Source organism: Rhynchophorus ferrugineus, unplaced genomic scaffold (assembly GCF_030347505.1).
Source record: "Rhynchophorus ferrugineus isolate W39M unplaced genomic scaffold, kcgeb_rfMv2 rfM8, whole genome shotgun sequence".
In the NCBI taxonomy this organism is placed as follows: domain Eukaryota; kingdom Metazoa; phylum Arthropoda; class Insecta; order Coleoptera; family Curculionidae; genus Rhynchophorus; species Rhynchophorus ferrugineus.
Genome location: NW_027472587.1, coordinates 26,976,128 through 26,994,656, shown reverse-complemented (window position 1 = coordinate 26,994,656; position 18,529 = coordinate 26,976,128). Strand labels below are relative to the sequence as shown.

The 18,529-nt window shown below is 32.1% G+C and overlaps 1 protein-coding gene across 4 annotated transcripts in view; it reads right to left on the bottom strand.

Annotated features, from left to right (window-relative positions):
• brp (ELKS/RAB6-interacting/CAST family member bruchpilot) overlaps positions 1 to 18,529 on the bottom strand; it is a 272,388-nt gene that overhangs the window by 162,195 nt on the left and 91,664 nt on the right. The window lies entirely within an intron of this gene.

Below are 18,529 nucleotides of genomic sequence, written 5' to 3'. Positions count from 1 at the left end.
TTTTTTTCGGTCCCGACCTTCATAGTCAAGACGTGTTTTTTTTTCATTCTCGAAAACGAGTCTCCTTAAATATCAAATCAAAATACATCTATATATTTTTTACTGTCAACTTCGGTTAGCGGTTCCAAAGAACTCCCAGGTACGGGATACGGTGAAACGGCCAACCCAAAGTGAAGGAAATACGTGCTTTCAAACAAAAGACGTTCCACGTTTTCCAAATAGGGGAAAAAGTGAAAGTTAATGAAAAAAACATTTAGTTATAACATCATGCACAAAAACAAGGATTTGAATATATTATTGAAAGAAAACGAATAATTAAGAACGAATAACGAGCGTCTGAACCAACAACTGTTGCAATTATCTAAGTATATGGCCGCTATCCGTTTGCAACTGCAAGGTCACACGGAAGATACACCAAAAATGCATACTAATTATGCAGAAGACTACTACACCGATGAAGACGAACTAGCATTAGAGGTAGGGGAACAGTCTAACTGGACCGAAGTAGCAAACAAGAAGGATAAATAGAGGAAGAAGTCAGAGATAACGCCTTCGCCAATCACAAAAAGTGCTATAAATATTAAAAAAAAGAAGCAAGAAAACAAAATCCCTCTGCCCCTCCGATCAAGGTAAGCAATGTTGGCAATTTTAATTTATTTAGATCACAAATAAAGGGAGTAGCCTCTGACCGAGTGCAGTTTTAAGCTTTGTCTAACGATGATATTAACGTAACCCTTAGTAATGAAACCGACTACGGGAATGTAAAAAAGCATCTCACTGAGATGAAGAAAAACAATTCACTCAATAAACTCGAATACCACACTTATCAGTTAAAAAGTGATAAGTGGTATAGAGTAGTCACTAGAGGATTACCGTCCACAACAAATCAGGACGACATTATATTAGAATTACGGTCTTGCGGGCACGAAGTAGTGACCGTCACGCCTATAGAGAAAAAGACAACTAATGTAAATGGTGAAAAACAAATTAAAGCTTTTCCGTTATTCTACGCAGACATGACACAAATCGAAAATAATAAAAATATATATGACATAAATTATTTACTAGACTAGACTGTAGGAAAAGTGGAACCTCCGAAGAAAAATAATAATATACCACAATGCACAAACTGTCAAAATCTTGGACACACTAAAATTTTTTGCAGTAGAGAACCAAGATATGTGAAATGTGCCGGTAAACATCACACAACTCAGTACAGAAAACAACGCAATAGTGTAGCGACATGCGTGTTGTGCAATGAAAAAGGTCACCCTACTAATTATAAGTGATGTGCAGTATATAAAAAAAGAACTCCAGCCAAAGAAAATTACAGCAGAACAACGCTTAAGACAAATTGACAAACACAAAAACTCTGAAACATCTACCGTTGAAAATAAAAAAACAAATAGATACGAAACCGCAGAAAGCTGCGGCCAACGAGCCAACTATCGTCGACATGATGAAATTGCTCAAAGAATTCCAGACTGAAATGAGACAGAAATTCAGTCAGTTAACAGACAGGGTGGAAAAATTGGACAAATCCGGATTGGGGAAAACTACCCAAAACAAACTAAAGAAAAACAAAAATGAGTAGTTCGTTTTTAAGAATTATAACTTGGAACGCAAACCGACTAAATCAAAGAGTTCGGGAACTAGAATTATTCTTAAAATAACTAAAGTCTTAATAATAAACTAAACTAAGGATACTGGAACACCCCCCTATAGTTCGGATTTATCACACTGCGACTAGCACATGTTTGGACCACTGAAAGAAGCCCTAGGATGTCAAAGATTCAATACCGACATGACTGCCCGAGTTGCCCAAGGAATTCTCCGATACCGGTATCAAAAAACTTCCGGAAAGATGGACAAAATGCGTAATTAGTGAGTATTTGTGTCGATCATATTCGAACCACCCTCGTATGTTTTCATTTTAAATAAATATAGGATTTTAAGATTAGGTAGTATTTATAATGTATTTTAAAATATCTCATTCAAATGTTATTCAATAGTCTATAAATAAAATGAATATATTTTGTTTATATACTTAAAGTTGACATTGCCAAGATCATTACTTTACTCAAATTCTATATATAAGAGACTCTGTTCAATATAATCTTTAATTTGTAGCGTATCCTTCATAACTAAGGACGACTTTACGATTGTTCTCGCTATTGCTGGTCTTTTGTGCAACAATCTATCGTTAAATAGGTTCCATTAATTCCTGTAGGCATCTATATTATCAATTTCATTCGGTTTTTGGAGGTAGTGTATTACACTATATATTACTGATCACACCATATACACAGCAAGACTTTATGGGCATACATTTCCTGCATCGATGGCATACCCCACAGAAATCAGTTCTTTTTGCCTTGCAAGAAATAAAATTGCTATGTTGAAACAGATCAGAATGACATTTTCAGTCAATTCTGAAACATCGCCTATATATTCCTTTTGGATCTTTCCCATGGCATTATTTTCGATATTCAAACTCCAGAAACAGATTCATCAACCACTAAACTGTGTGAAAGTTTATTGAGATATTGTGTTGCTATTTCGTCCAATCGATCTTGGAATTGAATATCTTCCAATTTGTTTGGCCTTCTAGGTCTCTTCAGAGTTCGTCTCTTAGGGTTCTTCAAGTATGTTGTCATTGACCTCATAATCACTACGATTGATGATTTGCGATTGTATACACTGAAATAATTCTAAATACAAAATTAGTAGCAAGTATGCCGGAAAATAATTACCAGTTTTTTCGAAAAAAAAAACTACATTTCTGAGAACATGGAAAAATGTTTTTATTCAAAGTATTAGATATTCGATTCTATACTTTTTGCTCATCTTTTAGTCAGTTTATGAATTCCATCTAAAAAAATGTTTTTCCCTTGAGCAAAATGATTCATAGAGTCATTTTATAACTTCTTAGAAATTGGCGAAGTATAGCTCTGTAAGAGCGTGTGCCACTAATTCGAAAAGTCTGGAGAGTACAGCGGGTGAGATAATTTGTCACATATAACTGCTTCTAACGCTTATTTCAAATTGACTATTTCTTGTCGGTAACGGTCACTATTAACTGCTTCATCAGGTTTCAACAGTTTGTAATACACCATACCATTCTGGTCCCATCAAATACAGTATAGTCTTGCGACCAAAAGATTTCACCTTGGAGTTCATGGGCCGGCTTTACCAGGTGATAACCATGGCTTTTTGCATTTAAGGTATACAAAATAAATCCACTTTCCATCACCCGTCACTCTTCGATGCAGAAATAACTTCCGATCATACATTTAACCCACATACAGATCATATATACAGACGATTTTTCGATTTTAAATTTGCCGGTCAATCAATTGATGTGGCACCCAACATCCCATCTTTTGGATGTTGCCCATTGCTCGTAATTGATCGCCAATCCCTTCTTCTGCTTATTATTTTAGAGCTTGGTTTGGATATTCATCTAAAAACTCTTGCAGTTCCGCATTCTCAAACTTTTTCGATCTACCAGAACGTCCTTTGTCTTGCACATCGAATTCAGTACTTCTTAGAAAAAACGCCTCACGTATTTTAAGACTAGAGACTGCTCACTGAAAGTTTCTACTGGCAAGCGGTGACTTTAAATGGATTTTTTTCCATGTTTGTACGTTTTCAACTACGAAACTAGATATTCAAAGAGATCCACCAAACCTAAAAAAATGACGGTTTTACTTTCGGAAAATACATCATGTATAGCTTTGAAGCCATGTCAATAGAATAATATAGCATATGTCAATTCCTAACATTGCATACTTAAGCCTAACCATATTTGTTCCGGTATTTTATATACAGGAATCTCAAAATCATCGAATTTAACAGTTAGGTTTGGCTGTTGAGCAGTTGCAAGCACCTAATATAACGAAAAAATCGATTTCTATTTCTTTTACGAAATAAAACTTATTTACGCTTAAAAAACAATCAAGGAAGTCGCTTAATGTAACTTAATGAGCGACATTATTTAATTATTGATACCCTACCGTAATGAGTGCTTATCGGGAACATAATCACGTGAGAATCAGTCGCCTCTATAACTTTAACCTCGTTGAATTATTCACGGCACACTGTGACCAAAGAGAAGGAGGTTTATTTTTAGATCCTGAAGCTCGGGTTAGTATCATGATTTTACGTTTAGTTATTGTCGAAATGACCGTGTTCGAAACGATCGGTATTTTTAAATCGATATCTAATGTAATATTGACGATCTCCCTTGCCTAATTTTTCATGCTCATTACGAATAAATCAATATAAAGCTATATAGCGATAAATAAACCAAGTCTATTTACAGTTCGGACTTTAAAAGCGAGTTTCAGTTTATAGTTGGTGAAGGCTATGTAGTCTGGGAAATAATTGCGGTTTTCTATTGGCAGGTTTACTTAGCTATATTTCGAAATTGAGTCAGATTATTTGGATGAAATATAAACATATATCTTAGTCGTAATTTTACTTCGCAAATGATATTTTGTTTACTATAGTAGTAATCGGTTGGTTTTAAAGTCTATAAATCATAGGAGAGTGCATTGTTTAGATTAAAATAATTGCTTTAAATGACTGATATATGTAACAACGGTGATGACAGTAGTTAACTAAGATTATACATATAACCAAACTCAGCTTTTATACCACTTAGTACTGTAGGTGTATAATGCATAGTTGTATTCTTTTTTTTTGTTCTGGCCTAATAACCAGGCGGTGGAATGTATGACGCATACCTGGTCGCGGAGACTTGCCCTGGAGTGACAAGTTGGACCGGGTTATGTGGGACTGCCTCTGGGCTTACCAATACACTAAACCGAAACCGCCTCACAGTTGACCCCTGTGGATCGTTACTGTTATTGCATTCAATTTGGGGATATGGCACCCGCTGATCGGGCAGCCGTTATTGGGCACGAGGGCCCGGCGATTCTATTGATTCGCGAACCTGAGTTAACACACAACTGGACACTGTTGTATGGATGCAAAATTTATGACTGTAGCGACGGATGAGGTCGTTTCAGCCTGGAAAAGGGGGGGGGGGGAGCTTGGCGGTGACGCGCTGCTAAGCTCCCAGCATGTCGACCAGCTCGCGAACAAGCGCGTTTTCAGAAGAACTTGAGCTGAGTTCTTGTTTGTGGAATGATTGATATATGAAGTGCCAGTTTCCCTATGAATTGGATTATTTCTGACAAACCATGGAGCGTTTAATATTCTCCTGAGGAGCTTATTTTGGAAAACTTGAAGCCGTTTGACCTGGTTGGGCGCAACAAACTTGAAGTAGACAATAGATCCGTAGAGGAGTACGAACCGAATTAACATCTTGTAAAATAAGCATTTGATGGAGATGGGAAGTCTGCTAGAAGGGCAGATCAGAGAAGATAGCAGTTTTGCTATAATTTAGTTGTATTCGCTCTTCCTCCATGTGTAATATCTCTCAATTTCTTCTGTATCCACTCATTCTTCTTGCTTCGGTCCGGGTTTTCCTCTCTTAGGAAGTATTTCTGTGACACATTCATCAAAACGACAATAAAAGGACCCCAGCCTGCATGTTGATTTGCCAGAACAGCTTATGCGCATTAATCCGAAATGAGCTAGACAGGTGTCACAGCCGCGCGTTCTTGTTTAGAAGAATTGTTGTTATGTTAGGAAGTAATTTTTCGGTTAATTATAGTTTTAGTTATTTCAAAAAAGGTAATGTAATAATAATTAATAAAATAATAGGTAAATTAGGTAAATAATAATTGTTTATTATTTAATAGAAAAAATTAATAGCAAACAATGCAAAAATAAGTCTATAATGTATTAGTAAAATGTTATATTTTAGTTAAATTGTAGTGTAAACTAGATAAAAGTTATATGAACAAGGTTGCAAAGGGCCCTATATTCATGGCATTTTATAAAGGACATTCAAAGCAAGAGGAAAATTAAAAAATCTGGTACTTAAGCCTACCGACTGTTGAGTGATCAACTTTAGAAATCATCCCAGAGGACATCCAGTCTTACCCAGCCCGGTTACTGGCGTGGCTGGGATCATCTTCCTTATCGGACTTTACACTCTTGCCTAGAACATTCACACATTTTAAACAACCACAGACATAGATTTACGACCATGCCCCAGCAGGATTCGAACCCGCGGCTAGCGCAACAGTAAGACGACCGTCCCTTCACCTTTACCACTGCGCCACCAAGCCGGCTATTTTCGTATTGTTTGGGCTCGGCATCGACTTCAAAGTGATTAGTTGATAGTAGTTAAAATAATATTGTAAATAGATAAATAGGTTTAGGTAGGTATTAAGCTAAATTGTGTGTATATAGCAGAATATAAAATACGTGTAGTAGATATGTTAAATAAGGTTTTCGATTATTTTTATTTAGTTATTAGAACGATTATGTAAATATTTTATTTTTAAATGTTTTCTTTTGTATTAAAAATCTATGTTTAATTTTTTTATTGATTTCTATATTTATTTTTGGAAGTCGGTTCAATTCTTTTGTTAAAATTATTCTATTTTTCTCTTATTAGTGTTAGACATTAACTCAAAATAATTACACAGTTATATTATTTAATATTACAATGCATAGTCCAAGTAAAGGTGTAAGCCGTATGAGGAAAAATAATAATAAAGAAACAATGATTGAAAATAAGGAGGGCTTCAGGCCCCGGGGTCCTCTACCTAGCCCGGGTAATTTGATAAATGTTCTAACTAAATAACAACAAAAAGTCGTTCCTGCCGGGAATCGAACCCGCGACCTTCGTTTGGGATTTAAACGCTTTAACCATTACACCATAGAAACAGTTGTCAACTATATTTCTAAGAGGTATTATATGCTATAGTTAGTGCATAAAATGCAAACTGGATGGCTATTGCCTTGAAGGACTTCCGAGTTTCCGACACATCAGCTCAGCAATTATATTATGCACAAATATCTAATTAATTTAGATACAAATTATGTGAAAACTTTGGATGTGCCTTTGAAATTTGAGCCTTATTCCATCGATAAGTATACTATAGCAGGTATTATTTATAAGAAGAGTAATTGAATAATTTCCTAAAAACAAATACACTAAAAAAGAATGTAGATGATCTAATTGATCTGAAGGTATGGAAAATGATTTTTGATATTGAATGACTAAATGCTAATAACTAACAAATATTTATAAATATATGATGAATATGTGACATATATAAATATATATGAATATATAATAAAATACTTATCAGAGCCCATAAGAAAACTCACAAAAGATAAGTATATAATCTATACAGTTTTACAGCAATATATACAATTTGCAGGCAAATTTGAACTAAAGCCAGGATAAAACGACAATAATAAACTGTAAATGTGTTAAAGTACATTATGGCAGAGTATATATTATCTTTATGTGCGTACATAGATTGCTATTTTTTGTTTAGCTTACTTATTTATACCTTACTGAAAATGCATGATATTTCATTTAAGCATCTATTTTTGTTAATCTTTTGAAATATCTATAAAATCGGAAAGTTAAGGGTGTAAAGTGTACAAATATTACCATTATTAATTCTTACTTTTACTAAAATTTTCAAACATATTCTTTTTTGATATAAATTTAACGCAAATGTTCCTATTTTTTATAGCAAGTTAGTGTTACAAAATTATAACATTTTACTAACTATTTATACTTTACACACTTATTTTCGCATTATGTGCTGCTAATTTTCTCTATTAAATAATAATTAATTATTTTACCTAAATTACCTACCTCTCCTAAGCAACAACACGTAGCTGAAATATGTCAAGCTAGTTTAGAATAAATGCGCATGAACATTTCTGGTCAATCAACACGTACGTGTCCTTATAATCTTATTCATTCTAGGTTTATTTAGGTCGCCCTTTGATTTTATCCCCTCCACCCCTGTTTCCCATATTCTCTTTGCCTGTTTTGCTTTCTTCATACGATATAACTGTCAACTGAGTGGTCTCCTTTCTATGTTATCTTCCACTATTTCAATATTGAACTTTTTTATTTCTTTACTTCCATCTTTGTTACATTTCTGACTCTTCTAAGATATTAACATTTCTACTACAATACCCATATATCCGAAAGTTAGAGTTGATGTGTTGAAATTGATTTGTACACTTCTATTTTAGTTTTGGTTGATATTTCCTTTTCACTTATGAATTTTCTATTTATAACGAAGTATAGATTTATGGGTTTTCCAATTTTTGGGTTCATTTTCAATTCCTAGCTTCCCTTGTTTTCGATTTCTATACCCATATACTTAGTGCATTTCCTTCTTCTATTGTCACAACCTCAATTTTGGTATTTACTACTTCTGGTTCTCCAATCACCATAATTTTCATTCTGCTCCATATCCCTTTAGTATCATATTTCGTCTGTTTAATAGTTTCTCTAGGTGTTCTGGCGTATCAGTTGTCTATCTATATCATCTCCAAAAGCTCCTACCAACATTTATATTTTTCCATATTTTTATAACATATATGAAGTTCTGTTTTGTGTGCTTGACATTTCTTTATTCTGTCTATTTGAGATTTATTTTTTATTGATTCTGCTGGCGACTTATCTGCTACACATTTTATAGAATTTTTTAATAATTTTCTCGAATATCTTCGTAGCTGTGTACAATAGAGTAATCGGTCTATAATTATTAGCATTAGAAGGATTTGTTCCTCTCCTACTAATAATTCAGTAACTTCAGAACTCAATTTTGACGAGGTGATTTATAAAAATTGTTTAATTTTCAATCTCGTTGATAAATTTTTCAAAATCATCTCAACTGCCATAAAAACCATTATTCTGAAACTTTCAAGGGAACCAAAAATGTATAAAAATACAATTTGTTAATTCCACTTTCTAAACTGACCGATAATTATGTCCAAATTTGATAATTAATTGTAGGATCCGTGAGCAATTTATATATATTCTAGATTGGGTATTGTGCTTCGTATTTTAGTCACAATCATATTAGCTAAAGTCGTTTCGGCGTGGTATTTCAGGACCTCATTTATTTGAATCATTACGGTTATAATATAATATAAAATCAGATTAATTATCCTTAATGATCCCCTTTAATGAGAAAAGGTCTTACTTAATATGTAATCTCTTTATCGTATATTTTAATCCAGCTGTTAAGTATTTCGTTAATTATAAAAGATAACTCTCATTATCCCATGTCCGCATCATCAGCGAGATATGTTTAGTGTTTATTTTCCAAATTCACACAGATTTGTTGCAAATACTTTTCCGATTTCGATTTCCCTTTAATATGAGTTGACGTATGCATTGTTATATTTTTTCACTTAAAGAAGACATTTATGGAAAAAAGCTGATACAACATGAGTGAGTATGCTGGGTGCAGAAGAATTTTCCTTTCGTGCTTGCAATATGTTGTTGCAGCGTTATCATGCCAGAGGGTGACTTTGTTTGCTTCTCTTACTTGCTATTGTTGGTTTTTTTTTTTTCTAACAATACGCTGTCCAGTTTCTTCTATTTATGTACATCAGATATCTGATATCTATTGAAACAGTTTTATTTTAGTTTCAGCAACTCGTAATACATTAAGAGAGAATTAAAATTTAACGTAGCTAATCCATACGGAATTAACATTTGTATTAATCTTATAAAAACTTTCCAAATTACAAGTAATAAAAGGTTAAATAAAATATTTTTAATTTCTTTATATTTATGGATATATTCGATTGAAAAATAGGAAAATGTCTAATATAGAAATTGCTCATTTCTAGCTTTACTTTTGGAAAATTTCCTGCTGGGTTATTCTTAATCATTAGTAATTGTTAAATAATTTTAGTTCAGATAATGATATAGCAGCTGAAGCTACCGACATTTCTATACTTAATAAGAGTAAGTAATGTTGGGGAATAAATGAATCAGGTTATCTAGTACAATATAATTGGCGTTGACTGTTGTGAGCACAGACATTTTGTTAAAATTGCAATTAATATAAAGTATAATACACTTTTCCTTTCGATCTTTTTCAGTTAAAGTTTCATGAAAAGCTTTTTACCAAAATTAAATTGATCTTGGTCAGAATACATGGCAAAGTCCTCAAAATTTTACAACAGTATAAAAACATCAAAATAATAGAGCAATAGCTCAAATATTTCATTAACATATATAATGTCGAACACTACAAAGAAACAATAAACTTTAAATTTTAATTCTGTGTTCTCAATATGTTCTTTATATTTAGTAGTTTTAAAAGTTTGGAATATTTGAATTATGCTTTGATATCTACAAGCATATAACAAAACCTTTCATCTGAACGAGATTCGATGAAAAAAACTTTGAGATTATTCAAAATTTCCAAAGTCTTAATATATTTTGTCGAGATTTATTTTTCAGTATCTTCGTAACAGTATCGACTTTACTGTACCATAAGACTAATATACAAGTACACATATACTATTATCTCATCTAGCTTTACGAAATGTTAAAATAATGTCAATGTAAATTAATAAATAGTACATGGTAGCGAATAAAATTTAACCACCTATACTCATAAATAATCTTTGATTTTGTGAATGTGTCGAAAACTTTTAAAAAATGTTAATATCTGCACGATCTTGCTGAAATGACAGCGTCCCTGCATTTAACCCCCTCACAAAAATCAAGCAACAAAAATATATTTTATTCAAAACAGCAGTGAATTCATGTCATCAATATGTGCCTGTCGCATATTGTAAATTCGTTTTACAGTCAGGCAATATTTTCCTTCTCATTTTATTCTAATTAAAAAGAGATAGAATGCTGTTAGAGCAGTTCGAACATGTAACCTTGAATGAGATTGCAAAAGTTGCCCGATTGTCAAACGTCTGCAAAATTCTACAAAATATGACAATTACATATTATAAACCGGCAAACGTTGTTTTAACGCTTTGTTTTAATAAATCTCAAATCTTTTATTGAAAATATTTTTAGCTTGTTGCAGCTGCACTGAATATTAGTACGGGCAAGTTCAACACAATATCTCAGAAAATAAAAACAATATAATATTAAATTTACCAAGAAGATACCGTCTTTATGCGAAACGGGTGATCAATCAAGATTACTTTGGTGTAAGCTATACCAGTGATCAAATATACGAAATAAATAAAAACAGTAAGTACTTTTTTTGAAACGAAACCTAATTTAATACGATTATTTTAGAGAAAAGTGTTAGTCTGCAAAGTATCCATAAAAATCTGAAGGATATGCATCTATTTGAGGGATGTAGAACATCCTTCAAACACTGTTGGGAAACATGGGATTTAAGTAGTGTAGAGATAACCCACGAAGGGATATAACGCAACATCCAGACTTTGTTTTAAAAAAAATTAAAAACATATAACAGAATCAAAGAAGAGTTATTATATCAATCTGTGTATTTAGACGAAACAAGGATATTTCAGAATAGTACATTGGGTCACTCATGGCAAGATGATAATAAATATCGTTTAAAGACAACAAAAGTTGATGGAGAAAGGTAAACGTTGGAATAACTATGGATTAGGTTTTGTTAGTCATAACATTTATTAATAATTCATTGCTAACATATAGTTCTACATGCTGGAACCAGTAATAGTTTTATTTCTTGTGCAGAATTGATGTATTCCTGTAAAAACTTGGAGGAATCATCAGTTATTGTTATGGACAATGCACCACAGTGCACTGGTGTAGAATATCCCAACGGGTGCATCAACAAAGACTGAAATTAAGGAATAGCTTAAAGTACATAAAATAATTTTCGAGGAAATCAAGTTGAAAAATTTACTATATTAATTACATAAAATTGTTACTCGGTAAATATAAATGAAATATTTAATTGCATTTTATGTAATTTATTGTTTTAGAAATAAGCCTGAGAATAGATTCATGGTAGATCAGATAGCTGAACGTTATGGCTACAGAATATTTCGTCTTCTTCCTATCACTACATATTTAATCCAATTGAGTTGATATGGGGTACTGCCAAGTATTATTACAATAGACAGTTCGAGAACGATATTCAAACCAGAACTGTCTGGATTTATGGAATGAAGCATTGTCCACAAAAACACCTTCAGTTTGAATGATCTCGATCAGATAGATTGAAGGAGAAATTGACAAATGGTGGAATCGTGAGTTGTTCACTTCATTAGTGACTCTGAAAGTGACAGTGATTGAATAAAACTTTATGAATATTGGATTATGACAATTAACAAGACAGAATGATGCAGGAGGAAATTACTAAAGGCCAGTATATAATTCATATATTTTAACTCTAGGAAATTATATTATAGAGTGTGAAAGTTTTAAGTGCATATGTGTTATTGTTCAGAATATACATGAACGTTTGTTTAAAATATATGAGGACAGAAAGAATAGAAAGAATACTAATTAATGAGAATGCAATGATTAAATCTAGTTTTATCAAGAAAGATGTATGCAGGTAGTAACAGAACAAACTAAGGGGAAATACAGTAATATCAAAATGACCACAAGGAAACATTGCATCAAGGGAAATAAAACTAAGTGCAAAAGGTAAATATGTTCTCTAACGGAAATATAGATATACAATTGTTAATCAATTGCCTTCGAGTGTGATTGTGGCTGTATAATTAATTGTGGATTTAAATTCTTCTATAATATATGCAATAGATGTAACATACTGTTAAAATAAATGATATTAGTTACGATTTGTATTTCATTTTTTCATTTAGATTAGAATTCTGTTATATGTCAAGGTCAAAATGTACTAAAATTCAGTGTTGATGCGGCAACATTGCGTCATCAATTCAGATGACGTGGATTTACTGCTGTTTTGAAAAGACTATAGTAAATGCCGAAAATTCAATTTTGAGTTTTCCATAATAACGCACCTCTGTATACACTGAATAATTCAATACTAAATAAAAAGCTGTTCTTTTATGTAGATAAATGTCAAAATCCTCGAATTTAACTGTTATAATATTAGTTGTTTAACAGTCGTTTACCTGAGGGTTTCGCGTTTTTACCAATATATATCGCTAAATAAAATAAATTGAAGCGTCTATTATTAATCAAATTTAGTTTAGGTTACCATAACATTTTATCAAAATGTGGTTATCAGTTATTTTAGTATTTTATTTTCGTATAATATATGATGAAACTTCTAAAATAAAAGAGCTGGCACATAAAGAGATAAGATGATCGATGCCTTTTCTTTCTTTCTTTTATTTCTTTTGTTGTACATTATAAATTCAATTCTTCCAAAAAAGACTGATTCGTAAGGGATCCTAAGATCATTTGCTATTTTTTATCGGGTTTGGCTTAAAGTTTTGAACGTTTCCTTTTTAGTAAAATCCAACTGCTTTTCATATAGCGTCAAATTGAATTTATTTATATTATATATGCCATATGATTATCGAATATCACCAAGAAAAGAACTTATAAGGTTTTTAGTTGATTAACTTAAATTTTTGAAGACAAAATTTTTGTTTAAGAGATATTTAATTCCATTGGTAAAGATAATCTAATAAATAAGTGACAGCCTGGGCGAAATGGAAATGGCACATGGTGCTGAAATATCCAGGGCCTAAAACATATATGACGTTATTTTTATTGCATTTTTCACTATATCAATTAGTAATAACCTTCAAAAGAAAACTGTTAAAATTTCAAGATATTCTACTCACAAGTTTGTGAGTTAATGTGCTAAGAGTGACACTACTTTAGTTATTTTCAAAATAATGAATCAAAAACAATTTCATGTTTTAATTTTACAGCGCTTCTCGAAATACCGTGCAAGCGAAGGAATGATAAACGAGGAATGTAGAAATAGAAAGGATGTGTTGTTTTTATATTGCATGGCATTTGACTATGTGAAAGCTCTGTTCAAAGTGGGTGCTGCGTTTGCTCACTGTTGACCAAAAACAAGAACATGTTTATGATTCTGAGCAGTGTTTGGTCATGTTTAAGCCTAACAAATCAGAATTTTTGCGTCGATATGTAACAATGGATGAAACGTGGATGCATTACATCACTCCAGAATCAAAACGATCGTCATCTGAGTGGGCAGCAACTGGTGAACCTCGTCCAAAGCGCCCGAAAGCACAACAACGGGCTAAAAAGGTTATGTCCTCGGTATTTTGGGATGTAAGCGGTGTAATATTCATCGACTATCTTGAAAAAGGAAATGCCATCAACAGCGAATATTATGTAGAGTTATTGGAGCGTTTAAAGGCCGAAATTGCAAAGAAACCACTGCATATGTCAAAGGAAAAAACCTAGTTTCTTCGAGACTCACCGTGTCACAATAAAATATAATTGTCACAAATAGTCAAAACAATGGCACAACTACATGAATTAAATTGTGAATTGCTCCCACATCCAGCGTATTCGCCAGATTTGGCACCCGGCGCCTACTGGTTAGTTGCAGACCTCAATAAAATGCTCACCGGTAAGAATAAGAAAGAAGAATTTCGCTCGAATTAAAAGGTTTTCGGTGAGACTGAGTTCCATTTTGAGGTAGAAGATAAATCGTTCTACAAAAGTGGTATTAAAATGCTGGAGCGGCGCTGGGATGATTGTGTGACTCTTGATGGAGATTACGTTGATAAATAAAGATAATGATAAGATAATCTGTTTAATATTTTTCGTTAAGACCGTTTTCTTTCATTTGTTTCTCTAGTCGAGTTAAGAGCCTGAACAACTGAAAGTAGCTCACAGTGGACGATCTTTTTCCAATTCCACAACACACACTAATGTTGGGTATAATAAGTATATTTTTTTATTTGGTATAATCTAAAAGTCTCGTTTTCAGTAATGGATGTGTAATTCGATTATTTTAGATGTATCTATGGACTGAGCTATTTTACTGTTAAATGCCAATATATATAAAATAACACTTTTCCATATAGTATTTTTGAGCTATTAGATTATATAAATAAATTGCAAGACATTGCAACGCCTATGCACTGAGCTATTTTACTGTTAAATGTTGGTTATGGCATGTTGTACCAATATATGGTTTTGACATTACTCTACATAAAATAGAACGCTTTTCCATAGAGTATTTTTGAGCTATTCGCCACATTCTCTAATCATAAGATGCTGAAAATTGCATTTTCGAGATTCATCACTTTTGTTCTTTGAACTCAGTTGATATTCAGTTTTGGCTTCAACGATCTGAAGATGGTGATGTTTAATGGTGCTGATAAGAGACAGTCTGGAGGACCAACAAGGTTCGAAGGAAATAAATTGCAAGACATTGCAACGCCTATGCACTGAGCTATTTTACTGTTAAATGTTGGTTATGGTATGTTGTACCAATATATGGTTTTAACATTTCTCTACATAAAATAACACTTTTCCATATAGTATTTTTGAGCTATTCACCACATTCTCTAATCATAAGATGCTGAAAATTGCATTTTCGAGATTCATCACTTTTGTTCTTTGAACTCAGTTGATATTCAGTTTTGGATTCAATGATCTGAAGATGGTGATGTTTGGTGCTGAAAAGGAACAGTCTGGAGGACCAACGAGGCTCGAAGGAAATAAATTACAAGACTTTTTGTTTGAAAAAGGTTAAACCTCAGAGAAATGTTGGACAGTAAGGTGTATTTTATTACGAGCTGCTAAAACTGAATTAAATTGTTACTGCAAGTATCTACTGACGTCAATTGAATAAATTGAGCAACATAGTGTTGCAAGAGACACCAACAGTAGCAAGTAAAGACTCAAAATCATTCTCTTGCATGAACATACATCATTTGGATATTGCATTGCACTGCATCATTTTTTCGGATCGATATCAAATATATCGATGATTAGATTACTACCAAACCAATATTGTTAAATTGTTCAAATTCTTAAATTAAGTGTTCCGCTATTATGCCAGAAACGGGGAGCAATGTGATAGAAAATGATGAAATATATTTGATTAATATATATTCTACCAATTTTTCTTTTTTAAGTGGAATAATATGATAAACCCATGTCATAAAACTACCAACAAGAGAAGACAGCTGAGAAGTTATAATAGGAACATATTGAAGTTCGAGTATAAATACAGCCGAGAGCTAATTTCTTAGCTTAATTAAGCTTTAATTAGCTGATTTCAACAACAAGAGGTTTATTATTAATCACTTTTTATCGTATAAAATATATTATTGCATATGTGTAAATAAATACAGAAATCCTATAATAAATTAGTCCTTTTATTAAATTTGGCTGAAAAATACTTCAAAGGTAACATATTTCATATTATCTTCTTACTTATTTCAAATAAAAGTATTATGGATTATACTAATGAAAATCTAATGCAATATATAATTTAGTCCAGTCTTATTATCAATTACGGACAATTAGATGTTGCGTTTAATGTACGTAATCCAACATTATTGATTTCATTATTTAAAAAAATTAAAACGGTTAAAATTTGCCAATCACAATACTAGGCCACACATACATTTTGCGTGACTAAGCAAAAATTAATAGAAATTGACTACCATTAATACCAATCTGCCGAATTCTTTGTGTAGTAGAAGTGTGTATTGACCTTCAGACATGTCGACTTCTACATCGTGGACTAACGGTATACAAAATACCCAGAAATATAATCCCGTATGTTGAACATGGGCGGGGTGTCAGCAGCGCCAACTAGTACAGAAAATAACGAATATCTGGTAATCCAGAGACGTTGATCTGGGAGATTATTGAAGGGTACTTTCCATCATTCAGTAACTGACCAGCCTTCAGTTCAGAGGTTTCACCATCAACTGTCCAAGCCTCGTCTATAGGTAACAATGCTGTCATCCCATTTATTGTAATTTCAATATTTTCATAACTTCAATAAATAACGGTCAGATCATGTAAACAACCACTGTTTCACTTTGTCCTACCTCCATTCACCGAACCATATAAACTACCTAAAAGGCAATATGATCAAAACTGTTTGAAGTATATGTAAATGAATTTGCATTGAACTATACGGAAAAACAATAAAATTACTTTTTCACTGATTCTATAACCTTACCATGAAGAATACCGCGAATGCAATCACAAAATAATAAAAAATTCAAAGCAATAATAATTTCTTTTTTGAAAATAAGTCGTAATAGAAAATATTAATAAAATCAAATTAGAGAAGTATGGTGACGAAAAAGACTTTCCATTGAAGGCGCTAATAACACAAGTTGACAAATTATAAAGCTTTTGGACTGGTGCAAATGAGAACGATTCTTAGCCATGAAGTCATGGGTACCGAAATTGTTTTATAATGCATGCAGAACAAAGCTGTACAAGTGGTCATGGGATAAATATTTTGTATATTTTTATACTTTTCATTTTCTATGCCAACGTTATGGAGAAAACAAAAAAATCATGCAGATGATTGCTATTTTTTCTCAATGACGCTCACGGGTATAAATGCAAAATATAGCACAGTATGACTATACTGGCGTATCATCAGTGTCGAAGCCAGTTATACGTACGGACAAATCGTCCAGCTACAAGTGAAAAAAAATTATTAAGGAATATATGTCTGAGTTGATATTCAACAACTAATGGCTGATGCAAAGATTACAAAATGCTTAACGTTTGACGAAGCACAAGCATGGACATCGTTTCACAACTAAGTATTGTTCACAACTTTCTCGGTAACCGCAAGTCACCGAATTATAATCATGTAATCGACAGTTTGTTGCCATATTGCCACAACTTTGTAGGCCGAATGTCACTCAAAGTACATTTTCTCTATAGACATCTTGATTTTCTCCCACAAAATTTGGGCGACACGAGCGACGAGCAAGGTCAGCAATGACCGTTAATGGTTAAAAATAGTAAAACAATAAATTTATTATATATTTAGAAATCTGCACCCTATTCTAAATGTGGGACTTTAATTTACCTAATAAACACTTTTTGGTTGTTTAGGTCGAAAATTATGTTTAATTAATTATTTTGTAAACAATCCGCAAAATTAAAAAAATATTTGCTATCCAATATTTCGTTGTAATTGATGTGGATTGTTCCTTTTGGCTTGAATATCGATAAATTTTTATAAAATCTACGCTGTTCGAGAGTCTGTCGAGATTTCGTTTGTTTTTCAATTGATCCTCTTATCATTAAACGTTATTATCGACCAGGATCGATAGCATGTCCACCGTAAAAGCTTTTATCGATTTTTATGCCTCGTGAATATGTAAATTGTTATGTTGCATGTATATCGCTGCTAGATATCGTTAAAGTTAACAAATACAACAAATTAAATCAATATAGGATTATTATAGGATATAGAATATATATATATATATATATATATATATATATATATATATATATATATATATATATATAGAATATATATATATATATATATATATATATATATATAGAATATATATATATATATATATATATATATATATATATATATAGAATATATATATATATATATATATATATATATATATATATATATATATATATATAGAATATATATATATATATATATATATATATATATATATATATATAGAATATATATATATA